This window comes from Esox lucius, chromosome 22 (assembly GCF_011004845.1).
Source record: "Esox lucius isolate fEsoLuc1 chromosome 22, fEsoLuc1.pri, whole genome shotgun sequence".
NCBI lineage: Eukaryota > Metazoa > Chordata > Actinopteri > Esociformes > Esocidae > Esox > Esox lucius.
In genome coordinates, this window is record NC_047590.1 from 16,730,782 (window position 1) to 16,747,435 (window position 16,654).

A 16,654-nucleotide genomic window follows, 5' to 3' on the forward strand; every position below is an offset into this window, starting at 1 on the left:
TTACATTCTTACTTGGTTTTGAGACTTTGAAAACCAGGTTTGTGACAATAGCTCTCTCTCTCCTTGCGTCTTCTAATTTGGAGGACAGAAAGCTGGGATATGACAAGTTTGAGGCATAGAGGCTAGGAAATGCTTTGTTTGCAGATATTACAATTTATGATAAATGCTCCAGGTGTCAGTTTAACTATGAATTGTCTTTACAAGCTGCTATGCCCACTATGTTTGCGCATTGACTCCACGGCTTATATGCCAAAGTTAAATCTAATCAAACTAAACTTAAATCTAAAGTATTTACAGTGAACTGGAACAATGTGAATAGAGCTAATGTGATTTCTTAGGGTCCACATCAGATTGTTCCACAACATTGTGCCCGGCTGTAAAGTTTCTTCTCCTGTAACCGTTGATGGTGTCTGACCTTGTTCCCTCCACCACCACTGTGTGGAGCCCATGCTACATGATGTATCAGCACCTGTCTGGAACCCAGCAAGCTTTCACTGGCAGTATTTTTATTTTTTTGTCGTGCGTCTTATTCTGGAGGTAGAAATTATGAGATGGTTGATGTGACTCAAAGATGAGGGCAGAGCCAGCAATGTTTCCTACAGGGTCTTTCTTCCTCAGAGATTGAGTTCCCTTCGGAAGATGTCATAGCACGGGTGTTTAAGGTTTGTGAAGAACGCTCAGAGCGGGGTCAGTTGACAGGAGAATGGAATCTAGCCTTGCATGAAAACTCCACCAATTTTTGGTGAAAATCCGGAGTGTACAAGCAGTGGAATTAATTAGTCTGGGAATGTGACCAGACCAATTTGAATAAAGATGTCAGCATCCACCCACAGACCATGGAGCATAGTGTTCACACTCAAACTCCCATATTAGCAGCCCTCCCAGGACACGGGAGGGTGGATCCATCTCGGCAGGGTGTTATCAGTGTCCTTGGCAACAGAACGCTCGTTTCCTCGGCGTTGTCCATAATCATCTCTGAAAACATCTCTAGCAGTCTTAAATCCATGCTTTTGTTCTTGTTTCAATTAAGTTCCACAAGGAAGTCGGAGGGAGGGACCTTACATCCTCTCCACCCGTGTGCTTTTGTATTTAGACACCGGGCCACAGCGCCCAGCAGCTATTTCACGTCCATCTCACAGCATGAGTCTCTATGGTAGGGTCCAGAGCAGGGCTTTACAATGTGGAGCGCCAGCTTTTCAGTGGGGAGCATGGGACCTTTTTACAATAAGGATGCATCCATCTGCAATGACTTGGGCTGGAAGCGAGCTAGGAAGTGCTAGGGGAAGACGCGGCTGGTGCATGTCGACGTAAGCGACAGGCGATTGCTTAGGGCCCCTGACCGCTAGGGGAGGGGGGGCCCCCAAATCAAATTAGGGCTGGCAATGCGTTACACGCAATGTTTGTGTGTATGCTATTCAGGTTTCAGTTCCAGGCGTCTGTCTCAAGTTGATGAGTCAACCTTGATTGGGTAGTCATTGTTTGACTCCCACTATGAATTGACCTGCTTTTTATATGTATTACCATGGTTTTTCTGATTGCCACTGCATTAATTAAAATGTGCTTGTTACTGGGTTTTCCTATCTAGCTATTTTAGATGAATACACAAATAACAGTTCGATTAAGAGCATGCTAAATTTCTTTATTATAAAGGGAGAATGTGTGCTCTTAAATGTCTTGCTAAACTCGTTTTTGAAATGTGAGAATAGGTGGGAACCCCTGGTTTAGTGGACTACTGAAAATATGCAGTGTTTGATAAGAACAACAGTTCAGATTTTATATATATATATATATATATATATATATATATATATATATATATATATAAAAAGAAAGCATTACAAAACTATTGTCAGTCGGAATTCCAATTTCTGGGAGTAATATAATCCCATTGTGAGAGGTTGAGCTTTGAGGGCATTCTGTTTCTGTCTTACAGCTTTTTAATCAGTTTGACAGGCAATCATGTGGAGATGGCTATTTAACCACGGTTTGCAGCCTTTTTCACAATACCCTGTTTTTAACGGAACGTTTCAGCTGTAATTGTCGTTTCCAGCGAGAGAAGCATGTGCTGGTTGTGGTAAGTGGCTTGGATGGAGGAGTTGGGTAATGTAGTCAGGGATGGGGGGGGTGCTCATCGATGCACAGTGCTGACAGTACAACACATTTTGCATTTCTTCTGTGGGAGAAAGATTCTAACTGGTCATTTGTTGCTACATCACTTTGTTTACTCCTGTCAGGAGTGAAATGGATAATACCTGCAGCAGTATTAATTTCTGTATTCATTATTGTTCTGCCATTTTCACAGTCAACATTCACTTGTGTTTATGTAAGCTACCCTCCCATACAAAGCTTCCTTTATGAAACCAGGATATACGTTTGCATTTTAAATCATTTTAAGGGCTGATGTTGCTGACCGAGCCTCCAGCCCTCAGGGACACCTGGGGAGAGAATTGGAGACAATCTGACAGCCATGTTTTCCAACTGAAAAGCAAGACGAAGGCAAAATAACCTTGTAGAAAATCTCCCACTTCTAGTTAATACCTTGATGCATCTTTAATTTCTGACATGCTGTATTCATGAGCACCTGGTTTCTTTGACCTGGGAGTAAAGAGAATAACTGCATTGTAAACACTTGGAATCCACAACTATTTAGAATTCTTTGGAGCTTGACCTGTTAGGTTGCGGTCAGTTCTTAAACCATGGCCATTTATGAGTTTTTCTTATTGGAGTTGTCTCTCATGTTTGTTGCTGTGTGGAGGGCCCGCGGTGATACAACAAAGGAGGCCCCCTTCTGTGTGTGGGCCTTGACAGGGCTACTGACCAGTGCCTTTTCAGGGTATTGTGTCATTAGACGGTCTCATTTAAGCGCTGGCTGCTTGGCGGCTTAGCAGCAGGAACACTGATGCTGTTTTCATGCCTGACTAGGGACAGGGCTTGTTGCAAGAGCATGTCCTCACTTTGCTTCTCTCCAAGAGAGTTACCCATGAAACACAACACACCATACTGCAACAGTCCCTGTTTTTGCTTGCTCTCCTTCTGTCTCACACACACACACATTCACAGTCTGGAACATTGTTTCTTAAAAATTATTCTGAAGGCTAGTCTAGAAAATCATGATAAACCTTGATATACACATGGCTTTAAAAATATTACAGAAAATGAAAACAATTTAGTCCAAAGTGCAGGAAACTCGTGAGCTATATTAATTTGATTTTGAATTCATGGTTTGTATTAAACAATGAGGTAGTTCAATTCAGTTGTTTGGGTCACTTGCACTTACCCTTTTCAATCATTGTTTTTGTAGTTACTATGAAATTGTACCATCAACGTTAAAAAAATTATTCAAACACACTACACACTTTGTTTTCAAATAAATAATCAGGTTATGTTCCAATTTAAATTTATAGCAGGCGCATCAATGATAGGCGTGAAGGTTTGTCTGAAGTGAAAGGTAAATTACTGTGACTAGAAAAGCACAGGGAATTGCTGATCAGGCTAAATTCAAAATGCCATAGCTAGCTGAAACTGTTCAAAGTAACAATTAAAAATGGGGAGCTGATGATTAGGGATAATTATCCACCTGTAAATGTCCTCTAAGGTGGGAGACTTCTGTAATTCACAGGTAACCAGCCTAATGCCTACAAATACAGAGCTGGGGCTGACCTGCACATTGTCTCATTGTGGCCTGGCCCTTTTAATTTAAAATCAAATATAGGGGCTGGGGTTTCAGAAACACAGAGAGATGAAGCAAGAATTTTTCACTGTTCTTGCACTGTCAAATTAGCAACATCAGAGAGATTTGCTGGAGGGCACCCTATAGCTAAATGGATGGAATGTGTTAAAGCGACTGTAGCTATAGTTGAATAGCTGGCTAGTAGCTGGCCATGAAGAAGTATTATAGGCATTAACTAGCTTAATGAACAGATAACATTGTGGAAACACTTCAGTCATTAAGTGTCATTTTTTGTCTTTTCACATTTAAAAGAAGCATTGAAAAAAAAATGTTGATAGCTATAGCTTGTGTTGTAACATTGTGGACAGAGGTGCAGGAAGGACAGAGGACTTCTAATAAAATAACTACGACGTTGCAAAAAACTAAAACAGAACAACGTTACACAGGAACAGAATCCAGTGGACTTCCTGACAAAATAGGGAAGAAGGAAAAGAAAATGGGGATAAGAAACTTAGACAAGGACAGTGATCAGGAACACAGGTGAGGACAGTAACAAAGGGTGTGGTCTGAGGAATCTCAGGCCTACCGTTCATGCTATTTTAGTAACACCTGCTGTTTTCCTAGAAAGCTACATTGGCTCTCCAAAGTATTCACCCCGTGGATCTTTCCAGTTTTTATTTGTATTGTGTTACATGATATCAAACATTTATTTGATTGAGTTTTTGCCACTGATTGAAAAATTATCAAAGTGAAAATCTACAAATTGTTCGAAATGAATTACAAATATCAAACTCTGTCAATCAAGCTCTGTCAAGTAGGACCTTTGGTGAACAGCAATTTTAAACTATTTCCACATATTCTTATTGGCCATATAACTATTTCCACATATTCTTTGGCCATATCTTTGGAGTCATTGTCCTGCTGAAAGATGAATCTTCTCCCAGGTCTCATCCAGGGTTTCTTCAATATGTTTTCTGTACTTTGCTCTCTGTCTTCACAAACCTTTCAGGCCCTGACGCAGAGAAGTATTCTCATAAGCATCATGTTGCCTCCACCAGATTTTACGATAAGGTATGTTGTTCTCATGCTTGCACCAAACATAGCGTTTTACATTGAGATTAAAATGCTCCATTTTGGTCCCATCACAACATAGAATCTTCTTTCACTTGTTCTCAGAGTCTCTGGCAAGTTCTAACCTAAATGTTACGCATTTCTTTTGGTCACTTGTGCAGCATGTGATTGTTGCCGAATGCACAGTATCTCCCAGGTAGAAGAATATAACTCCTTTAGAGTTACCATAGGCCTCTTGATGGTCTCCCTGATATTCAGATTGCTGATGTCCTGTTGTAGACATATTTACAGCTGTGCCACATTCTCTCCTTAATAATGGACTGTGCTCCAGGGATATTCAATGTCTTGGGAATATTCTTGTTTCACACCCCTGATTGCTGATTTTGAAGAAACGTATTTTGGATTTGCTTTAAATGATCCTTTGTTTTCATGATGCCATTTGTTTACCTGAAATATGGTGATTACACATGTATGACTCCATGAAACTAACTGCATGACTAAAGACAGTTGGTTGCAGCACAGCTCATTCAGGTATGTCATAGCAAAGGGGGTGAATGCCTATGCATTCAATTATTTTCTGTTTTATAATTGTAATTAAGTTTGAAAGATTTGCCGATTTGTTTTTCACTTTGACTTTTTGTGTTGATCATGAAGTCATGAACACTCCTGAATGAATCCATTTTGAATTCATGTTTTAACAGTAAAATGTGTAAGAGGTCCAAGACGAGTGAATACTTTTAAGAGGAACTGTACTTGTATAACAGTTGCTGAGGTTCTACAGGAAATCTAAAACAAGGGGATTAAATTATGCTTACCCTTGTGGGTGGATATTGCACCGGGAGAAAGGTTATTGCCTTAGATTTGGAACTGGGCTGCCTCCCAGCCGTGAGCCAGGTGAGCCATTGCAAAAAAAAGATTCACATCACAGGCAATAGCCTGGTGCTTGCCTGTCGCGTTAAATTAAACTCCCCTTATATAAGGGATACTATAGGGCAGGGTAGTGTCCACAATGGAATAAACCTCATTCTATTAATATTGTAGTCCCATGATCCTCCGCCACTGTGTGAAATTTTGTTTATTGCATGTCAAGCTCTGTAGCATACCAGTAAATAATGTCACCGCTACAGGCTTTTGGATGCATGTACCAGTAAATATTGTTTATTGTTACATTATTGAATAATGATATCCTCCAGGGGACACAATGAGAGAATTTGTAAGAGGGGATCAGTTATTCTTTGCACTGTAATCCTACTTATTCTTATGAGTTCTTCTTTCACCTGAAATTAAGGTTATTTATGAATATTTACATCTGATTTTATATTGAACTAATCATGCATTGTAATGCTGAACACCAGAGATTCTGAGAACAACGACAACTCTATAAAATAATGGACAATGTTTCAATCAAAGGTGTAACATATATCCTTAATGACATAATGATGGTTGGTTTGTGTATGCCTCTCATTTTTCATTCCACATTTCAATAGTGAATACAGTTGCACCTGAGTCTTCCAGGAACCTTCGGTGACCTCGCTGAGATTTTTAGGTTTTACAATTTGGACACTGTAAAAAAAAAATGGGACATCTCTGCTAGGCACCCAGCATTAAAGGGATTCATTGGGGACGTAAGGCCATTTTGATTGACTAGCCTCCATTTGATTGACTAGTGTAATTGTAGACTGGGCTGCCACACACCACAGAAGCCGGAGATAGGACCCGACTAGTATGAGCCAATCCAGCTGCAGGAGTTTGTGCAAAGCTCTCATCTAACAACTAGTGGCTTCTCTGTCCTTGTGCTGTTGTCTATTACTACTCTGTATTGTGTAAAAAAAAAAGAGTATGCAAGGGATCGTAATAAAATACAGGAAATAGCACTGAAGGGACAGGTAGGTGAGCATCCTATCTGTTGTGGGGATGGTGCCATGAGCAAACGACACATTACAACCAGGGATGTTTTCATAAATGCTGTCCTACTAGAGACTACCTCAAAGACCAAATGGCCAAAGGTGTTGTTCTCCCTTGTAAAGCACCAATCCGGGATAGGATAAAAGATTTCCAAGGCATTGTATAACCACAGTAAAGAGCACAGTAAAGTCCATTATTTGGAAAGAGAGAGAATATGGCACAGCTGTGAATCTGTCTAGAACAGGCCGTCCTCAATTATGGATCTGGGTGAGAATGGCAATAGCCAGGGAAACACCTCAAAAAGGGGTTATGATCTTTCCAGCTTGGAGATACTGTGCATACCACAACAACAGCCCAGGTGCTTCACAATAGTGGCCTTTTGGCCTAATAATCTAAGAGCTACGTTTGGCCCAAGCCTAACATCACACACCATTTTGAGAACAACATCCCTAACATGAAGAATGTTAGTGGCAGCATCATGCTATGGGGATGTCCCTCGATGCTGGGAAACTGGTAAGGTTTGATGAATGGGGCAAAATACAGAGAGATCCTTGAAGAAAACTTAATTCAGAGGGCACGAGACCTCAGACTGGGGTTAAGATTCATCTTTCAGCACCATCACAATGTTTACACTGGTTTTACACTGGTTTCGCTTCAGGGCCAGTCTTTGGATGAATTTGAGTAGCCCTGTCAAAGCATTGTCCTCCAATTGACAATATGTAGAAAAGTGCTGTTCTCCAAAAGTCCCCATCTAACATAATTGAACAGGAGGTAATTTGCTAAGAAGACTGTCAAAAACGGCTGTTTCCAGATGTGCAAATTGGTAGAGACGTATCCAAATAGACCCAGGGCTGTGATTGCTGCCAAAGGTGCCTCAATCAAAATTTACTAAAGTGGGTGAATACTCACGCAATCAGTAATTTTCTGTATTATATATCTAAATACATTTGCAGACTTAATTTTTCACTTTCACTAGACATTCTCATCTTCATCCACTTATCCGGTATCGGGTCGCGGGGGCAGCAGCTCCAGTATGGGACCCCAAACTTCCCTTTCCCAAGCCACATTTGCCAGCTCTGACTGGGGGATCCCGAGGGGTTCCCAGGCCAGTGTCGAAATATAATCTCTCCACCTAGTCCTGGGCCTACTCCGAGGTCTCCTCCCAGCTGGACGTGGCTGGAACACCTCCCTAGGGAGACGTCCTGGGTGCATCCTTACCAGATGCCCGAACCACCTCAACTGGCTCCTTTCGACGCAAAGGAGCAGCGGCTCTACTCCGAGTTCCTCACGGATGGCTAAGCTTCTCACCCTATCCCTAAGGGAGAAGCCTGCCACCCTTCTGAGAAAACCCATTTCAGCCGCTTGTACTCGCAATCTTGTTCTTTCGGTCATGACACAGCCTTCATGACCATAGGTGAGGGTAGGAAGGAAAATTGACCAGTATATTGAGAGCTTTGCCTTCCGGCTCAGCTCTCTTTTCGTCACAACGGTGCGGTAAAGCGAATGCAATACCGCCCCCGCTGGTCACATTCTCCGGCCAATCTCCCGCTCCATTGTGCCCTCACTCACGAACAAGACCCCGAGATACTTGAACTCCTTTACTTGGGGTAACGGCTCATTCCCATCCGGAGGAGGCACTCCATCGGTTTCCTGCTGAGAACCATGACTCTGATTTAGAGGTGCTAATCCTCATCCCAACCGTTTCGCACGCGGCTGCGAACCGGTCCAGTGAGAGCTGAAGGTCACAGACCGATGATGCCATCAGGACCACATCATCCGCAAAAAGCAGCGATGAGATCCCCAGCCCACCAAACTGCAACCCCTCCCCACCCTGACTACGCCTCGATATCCTGTCCATAAAAGTTACAAACAGGATTGGTGACAAAGCGCAGCCCTGGCGGAGGCCAACCCCCACCTGGAACGAGTCCGACTTACTACCGAGATCCCGAACACAGCTCTCACTTTGGACGTACAGGGATTGGATAGCCCTCAGAAGTATCCTCCCACAGTATCTCCCGGGGGACCCGGTCATACGCCTTCTCCAAATCCACAAAACACATATAGACTGGATGGGCATATTCCCTGGCCCCCTCCAGGATCCTTGCAAGAGTAAAGAGCTGGTCGGTTGTTCCACGACCAGGACGGAATCCTCATTGTTTCTCTTCAATCTGAGGTTCGACTATCTGCCGAACCCTCCTTTCCAGTACCTTTGAGTAGACTTTCCCAGGGAGGCTGAGAAGTGTGATACCCCTGTAATTGGCACACACCCTCTGGTCCCCCTTTTTGAACAGGGGAACCACCACCCCGGTCCGCCACTCCTTAGGCACTTTCCCAGACTCCCATGCAATGTTGAAGAGGCGTGTCATCCAAGACATCCCCTCCACACCCAAAGCTTTCAACATTTCTGGACTGATCTTGTCAATCCCCAGAGCTTTGCCACTGTGGAGTTGTTTGACTACCTCCGTGACTTCTGCCATGGAGATTGACGATGCTTCCCCATCAGCCTCCAGTTCTGCCTCCACTATAGAGGGCGTGTTATGATTTAGGAGTTCCTCAAAGTGTTCCTTCCATCGCCCAATTACCTCCTCAGTTGAGGTAAACAGTGTTCCATCCTTACTGTACACAGCTTGGATAGTTCCCCGTTTTCCCCTCCTGAGGTGGAGGACGGTTTTCCAGAAACACCTTAGTGCCGACCAAAAGTCCTTGTCCATGGCTTCCCTAAACTCCTCCCACACCCACTGTTTTGCCTCTTTCACAGCAGAGGTCGCAGCCCTTCGGGTCTGTCGGTACACTGCAAACGTCTCTGGAGTCCTCCTGGATAACATATCCCGGAATGCCTCCTTCTTCAGTCAGACGGCTTCCCTGACCACCGGTGTCCACCAGCGTGTTCGAGGCTTACCGCCCCTTGATGCACGTAAGACCATTAGACCACAGCTCCCCGCCGCAGCTTCGGCAATGGAGGTTTTAAACATCGACCCCAACCTTCACAGGGATGCCAGAAAAGTTCCGCCGGAGGTGTGAGTTGAAGATCTTTCAGACGGGGGTCTCCTCCAGACGTTCCCAGTTCACCCGCACTACCCCTTTGGGTTTTCCCAGTCTGTCCAGAGTCTTCCCCCACCCCCTGACCCAACTCACCACCAGATGGTGATCGGTTGACAGCTCCGCCCCTCTCTTTACCCAAGTGTCCAAAACATGCGGTCTCAGATCTGATGACACGATCACAAAATCAATCATCGACCTTCGGCCAAGGGTGCTCTGGTACTACGTACACTTATGAGCATCCTTATGTTCAAACATGGTGTTCATTATAGATAATCCATGACTAGCACAGAAATCTAACAACAAACGACCACTCGAGTTCAGATCAGGGAGGACGTTCCTCCCTATCACGCCTCTCCAGGTGTCTCCATCATTGCCCACCTGTGCGTTGAAGTCCCCCAGCAGAATAATGGAGTCCCCTACAGGACTCCATTCAGGGTCTCCAAGAAGGCCAAGTACTCTGAACTACTGTTCGGGGCATATGCACAAACAACAGTCAGAGGGAGGCGACCCTCTCATCCACTGGGGTAAACTCCAACATAGCGGCACTCAGCCGGGGGCTTATGAGTATCCCAATCCCCGCCCGGCGCCTCACACCCTGGGCAACTCCAGAGAAGAATAAAGTCCTTCCCCTATCCAGGAGTATGGTTCCAGAACCAAGACTGTGTGTGGATGTAAGCCCCACCAGATCTAACTGATAGCGCTCCACCTCCCTCACAAGTTCTGGCTCCTTCTCCCACAGAGAGGTGACGTTCCACGTCCCCAGAGCCAGCCCCTGCCACCCGGGTCTTGTCGGTCGAGGCCCCTGGCCTTCACTGCCACCCATATGGCAGCGCACCTGACCCCAGCGTTTCCTCCCATGAGTGGTGGGCCCATAGGATGGAGAGGGGGGTGCCACGTTGCTGTTTTGGGCTATGCCCAACCGGGCTCCGTGGCAAACCCGGCCACCAGGTGCTCGCCAGCGAGCCCTCCCTCTGGGCCTGGCTCCAGACGGGGGCCCCGGGCTTCCTCCGGGCAGGGTAACTCCTCCTCTTCCTCGTTTGTGCATAGGTTTACTTAGACACTTTTTGTGTTTATATGTGGCAAAAGCCCATAATGACATCCATTTGGATTTTATGTTTTATCATAGTAGAATGTGGAAAACATTTGAACCACCGTATAGCATGAAATAGCAATGTCACTTTTCAATTGAGATTTAATTTATAACACAATTCATGCTATCACAGCAAGTAAATTAAATGGCAAACATAAGACATTATTTTTCATGTAAGCATTTTCATTAGTGTTTTAAATGGGTCAGTGTGATACAGGACCCATGCAAATTAAATATTAAACACATGCCACATTTTGAAATTGGCAGGAATTATGCATACCCCATCACAAAAGTGATGCCATGTATTCGTTTGAATTTGAAAATACATACCCATTTAGAAAAAGGAATATTAAAATCGATTTCCATTTTCAAATGATTTGTGTCAGTCATTCACGTACATCAGTTAGGCCGGTCAAATATGTGGAATAATAACTCACTCTCATAATTCCCCATGGAGCCGTATCACTTTGATCTTTCATTGACTCTAGGCAGTTTGGCCCCAGTAACATGCACTTTCAAATCATCCTCTACCGTCACTAGAATACTAGTTCCCCAGGGCCATCAAGTGTGGGCACATCCCTCCCTAGTCAGACCCAAACTCCACTGTCCCTTCCCATCCAGACAGGAAGTCATTAGTGAGGCTCTCACCTCTTCACAGATGGCCATTTAACACATGGCTGGCAACCACAAATTAACCAGGTTCCAGGCACTATCTTGGGCACAAACTGTTATCGCTCACTCACCAGCACTTAGGAGAAGTAAGGGTGTACTCACTCCATCTCGGCTGAACACAGTGGCGCAAAAATAAACACCTGTTTAAAGCTTCTGCTTGCGCCCTGGACCAAGATGGAGGATGCTGACTAACAGCATAGTAAGGGTGAAAAGCTTTTAAAGGAAACAGTTGGTTTTGTTGCCAACAGACACAAACTATATGGGTGGTATCTATATAGATCCTATATGTTTAGGTCCAAATGTGCAATGTTCCTGTACGATCCATGCCTCAGTAGGCCTTGAACAGGTAGGCTTGTTTTATCTGCCCATATTTGCAATAGTCATATTTTCACTGTAAAGTTGCTTCCATTGCCTTGTGGTGTGAATTGGGACTTCAGTGGCACACTAAAAAATGAAGCTGAACTAACATGTTAAAATAGTGTGCAAAGAGACTGCATCCAAACCCCAGGAGCTCTCTTTCCTTTTCTCTCTATTTCTCTGTTTTTCCCCAGCCCAATATTCAGCCATAAGACGTCTATGTCTGTCTCCCTTGTAACTGTGGCTTGGAATGCCTCCATCACCACCATATTTACTATGTGAACCAACTAAAGAAGCGGGGCAGAATCTGAATTTCCCTTGCGAGGAAAAGAAGATCACCATGACTAAAGCACTGAAGATTATAGCTTAGAGATTTCAGTGGGAGGAGTGGTATACACTGTATTGATTAGGATTATCATCATCTCCCTTTTGGGCAATCATTCCCGAATTATTTTATGTTTATATTATGTTTTGAATGCTTTTGATGTGGGTGTGTGCATGTCCATGTCTGTATGCCTCCTTTGGTGTGTTCTTCAGTGGAGAAATTGTACTTGACAAAGTTGTGGGAGGAGGGTTTCTGGCAAGGCCAAGCATCTAAATCACAGGCAGCTTTGCACAGAACCTCCCCAGTCGCTGTGACACCGTCCTGCCCCGTCTTGTCTGTCGCCTACACAGATGGAAGGCTGTGGTGGCACTGGAAAGGATCAACTGTCAGATAGACAGAGAGAGGTATAGCCAGGGTCCTTTGGCACATCAGTGCCTCTACTCCTCAGAAGGGGGAAGGGGGCTGGGGCGAATCAGTGCCTACTTTCTCAAAAGGAAAGGCAGGGGGTCCTTTGGCAGATCAGTGCCCACTGTTCAGGAAGGTGGGTATCGATGGGGGTGGAGAGCTGGCAGATGATTGTCCATCTGTGTCAGTGCCATCAGGAGGATAGTATTAAAACAAGCCAAACAATCAGTAATGACTGTCAGTAGTATCTCCCTCCCTGGGTTTACATTTAACACACAAGTATGCTCTGCTCTTTGGCTCTGCTTTACCATGGGGATGGAGAGAGGGAAGCAACGCTAGCTACTCATCAGTGACACTGATCAGAAATGAGTGTGTCTCATTTTCAACAAATCAAGTGCAGACAGTGTGATGGCATGGATATTATATGCCATGCTGATTCCTTTCAACTGCAAAGATTTAGAAATGCCAGTCAAAAAAGAACAAACAGGTGACAATTTTTCAAAGAACAATTACATAGTATTAAAAGGTCTTCAGGGGATCCCAGTTTTTCCCCCAGCATTTCTGGGGACCTGATTTATTAGAGTAGAATATCTTGCGCCTCCACTCAACCGCAAATCGCGTTGTTGTGCTTTTTTTTTTTACCTCTGCCATGCCACTAATAAAGGCTTTTTGTAGTGTCACATGAAAGAGTGCCTTGGGTCATTTGAAGTTTGTAAGCCTTTATACAGCTTCCTTTTTTCAGCTCTAAAGTATACCCGACTTTCCAATGAGCACCTCACTGACCTCACTTTACACAGTGCTCTGTCTCTAAATGTTGTACACAAATGTAAAAACACAACCTTAAAAAAGGTCAAATATTTAAATATTTAACCTTCAATTCATTATCTCTTTTCATTATCGATACATTTACACTATAATGTTATGTTTCAAATGATCTCTCTCAAAATATCATGATTATCCCTTACTAAAACTAAGAAATAATTTAATATTTGGTGACCCCCTGCAGTCTCCCAGTCACTGCACCTGGCCTACAGGTTCTGACACAGACTAAAGTATTTTCAAAGTGAATTACAAATACAGCCATTTTAAACTCTTTCTACATATTCTCAGTTGAACTGAGGTCCAGGCTGTCCCCACAGCATGATGATGCCCCAACCAGATTTAACCATATGGATGGTTTTCTCAGGGCGATATGCGGTGTTGGGCGTGCGTTTAACTCGATGCCAAAAAGCTACATTTTGGTGTCAGCATACCCTAAAATCTTCTTCCACTTGGTCTCTGAGTCTCCCACACACCCTCTGTAAAACTCTAGCAGGGATTTGACATGAGTTGTTTTCTTTTTGCCATTGTCCCTGCACCTTGGCTGGCAGAGTGACATGAGGGGGATGTTCAGTGCCTTGGAAAATATATCTTATATCCTCCCCCTGATTGGTGTGTTTTCAATAACCTTATTTTGAATTTGCTTTGAATGTTACTTTGTCTTCATTATGTAGTTTTTGTTAGGAATTGTATCAACCAACCTGAAATCAAGTGAAACACTTTTATTGCAAACAAGTGGACTCCCTTCAACTATGTGACTTCTAAAAACAATGAATTGCACCACAGCTCGTTCATGTGTGCCATTGGTAAGGCACTTATGCGATCAATTATATTCTTTCTTATAATTGTAATTACAGATTCAATTTTTCACTTCGACATTAAGGACTTTTTTGTGTTGCTCAGTGGCAAGACCTCCCAATTAAATCAAATCAATTTAGATTGCATGTTCTAACACAACAAAGTCCAAGGGGGGTGAATATATACATGCACATACACTGAGTGGCTGTCGTATATGTTTTTCCTCAGGAATACTTTTTTCTCATCTAGATACCCCGCCCCCATTCACAAGATAACATCACTTTGAGGATGTGCACCGCCTCCCTATCTTGGGTGTGCGTAAGTAGGTTTGTGTCACACATTGACTACAAACACCAGCAATTTACAGTCAGTCCACTTCAGGAATCTGATTGAAACTGATAGGACACATCTGTGGTAACTGCAGCAGAATAACAAGTGTCTTCTCCCGACCATCTAAAGGAGGAGAAGGTGAATGTTACCATACGGGAGGCTTACTTTCACTTGATCTACTTCACTTCAACTTATTCCACACAGTTGACGCATGACATACCGGTGATTACCTAAGACTGAGAAGAATTCACCGGTACCATATACCAACCTTGGTGGGTCCACCATGAATGTGTCACAGATGGAGGCGCTCTCTTTAGTATGCTCAGAACAACATGTGCCGAGTTAAGAAAGCTTTGCAACTAATAGCAAGCCAAACAAGACCTGGATTGGACTGGTGGATGTCTGTGTTTGGCTATGAAGGTAAACTTTCTCCTTAATTCCACATAATCCTACAGCCCTAATTGACAGCTGTTATTGGCTAATGGTTAGTCCTTCGCAGTGCATTTGTAATGATGATCTTGCAATGGGTAGCAAACCCATTTCTGCAGCAGACAGTAGCTCTAGGCTTGACCTGCGGGTGTAGTTTGATACCTTTCTTTATTGAAGAGCAATATAAGTGTTATAGGAGGTGAAAAACACCACATACAGCCGTACCAATTCAAACTCCAGCCAAATGTGGGCCTAAATTATTAGACAAAGCTTGCATTTCTTGCAGTGGCTGTTGTTATTGTTATTATTCCAAAAGTCTGTGGGGTTTCCAATCTCAGAGTAGTCGTCAAAGGATAAATAAAATACTTTCTTTTGACCAGCTGTACATATTGATAGCAGAAGGAGGAGATGCGCTCTTACTGGCAGTGTCTGGACTTCTTCTCTCCTTCCCTTGGCAGTATTGTGTGTCAGAAGATATGATGCCCAATATTCTCACTCCAAGAAATGAATCCAGAGAGATTTCTTTGTGGCCTGTCCAGATAATCCTTCCGGTTAAAAAAAAAGAGAAGAAAAAAGGTTTGCTTCTTTCCTTGTGGGGGAAAACACTTCCCAGAAGGAAATACACTATTACTTGACAATCTTTTCTCGGCTTCCGCTCATATGTTTTCTGTGTACTGTTTGCTAGAAATTAAGATTAAACATAAAACAATTATCCTGCTAAGAGTAAAAATGCCATATGGATGTTTATTTTTTTTTTTGGAGAGTGAGAGAGATACCGGAGGCACTGGGGAGCATGTGCAGCCCCTCTTACTCCATATGCCTCATGCCTCTCACCCTCTTTCAATCACTTATTAATTGTGATAATGAATTTACAATTTGCCATTTCTCTTTTTCCTTTTGTACTGACCTGTTTTCTCTTTGCAACATGACCTGGTTTTGAAACAGTACTTTAGTTGGTCCATCAAGGGCCAAAAAAAACTTTCTGGACATTACATTTCAGGAAGAAGAAAATAGATGCTTGGTTTCAACCAATGGGCTACCAATGGTCATTTAAACATTCTAAAACTGCCTGAATAAAAGATTACCATTTTTCCCAGTGGTGTGTGACCAGAACATGTGACTTGTTGCAATAGTTCCATCAAATCTAGAACCTACTCTGTTCTTGGCACCCGAATTCTAGGAAACAGCTTACAAATATCGTATGGGTTAGATGCGATGAGTATGAAGACATGACAAAATAGCCAACTTATTTGTATTTGTTAAATGATAGCCAGGCATCAATCATCATGTCTCAAGACCCCCCGATAAGTATTGGAAAGGTTTATTGTACACTCACCACAGGCGGTTGGTTGCACATGAATTAGGGAAGACAGGCTACCTGTAATGGATGGAACACTATGAATGCAATCAAACACATAACACACATGGTTTTGATACATTTGAAACCATTCCATTAACTATTATGTTATGTATACCAGGACGGCCCCATTCCTGTTCTTGGAAAACTTCTATTCTGTAGGGTATTTATAATTTTTTTTAAACCCTAATTTAGCACACCTGATTCTAATAATTAGCTGGATGAAAATCTGATTCTGGTTAGTCACAACTTGGGTTGGAGAGAAAACCAACAGGATGGTAGCTCTCCAGAGAGCAGGTTGGGCAGCCCTTGTATGCATAATTCATAATAATGGCTAGAATGGAGTAAATGGAATTTAATTGGAGTTATCTCATAGCATTGTTG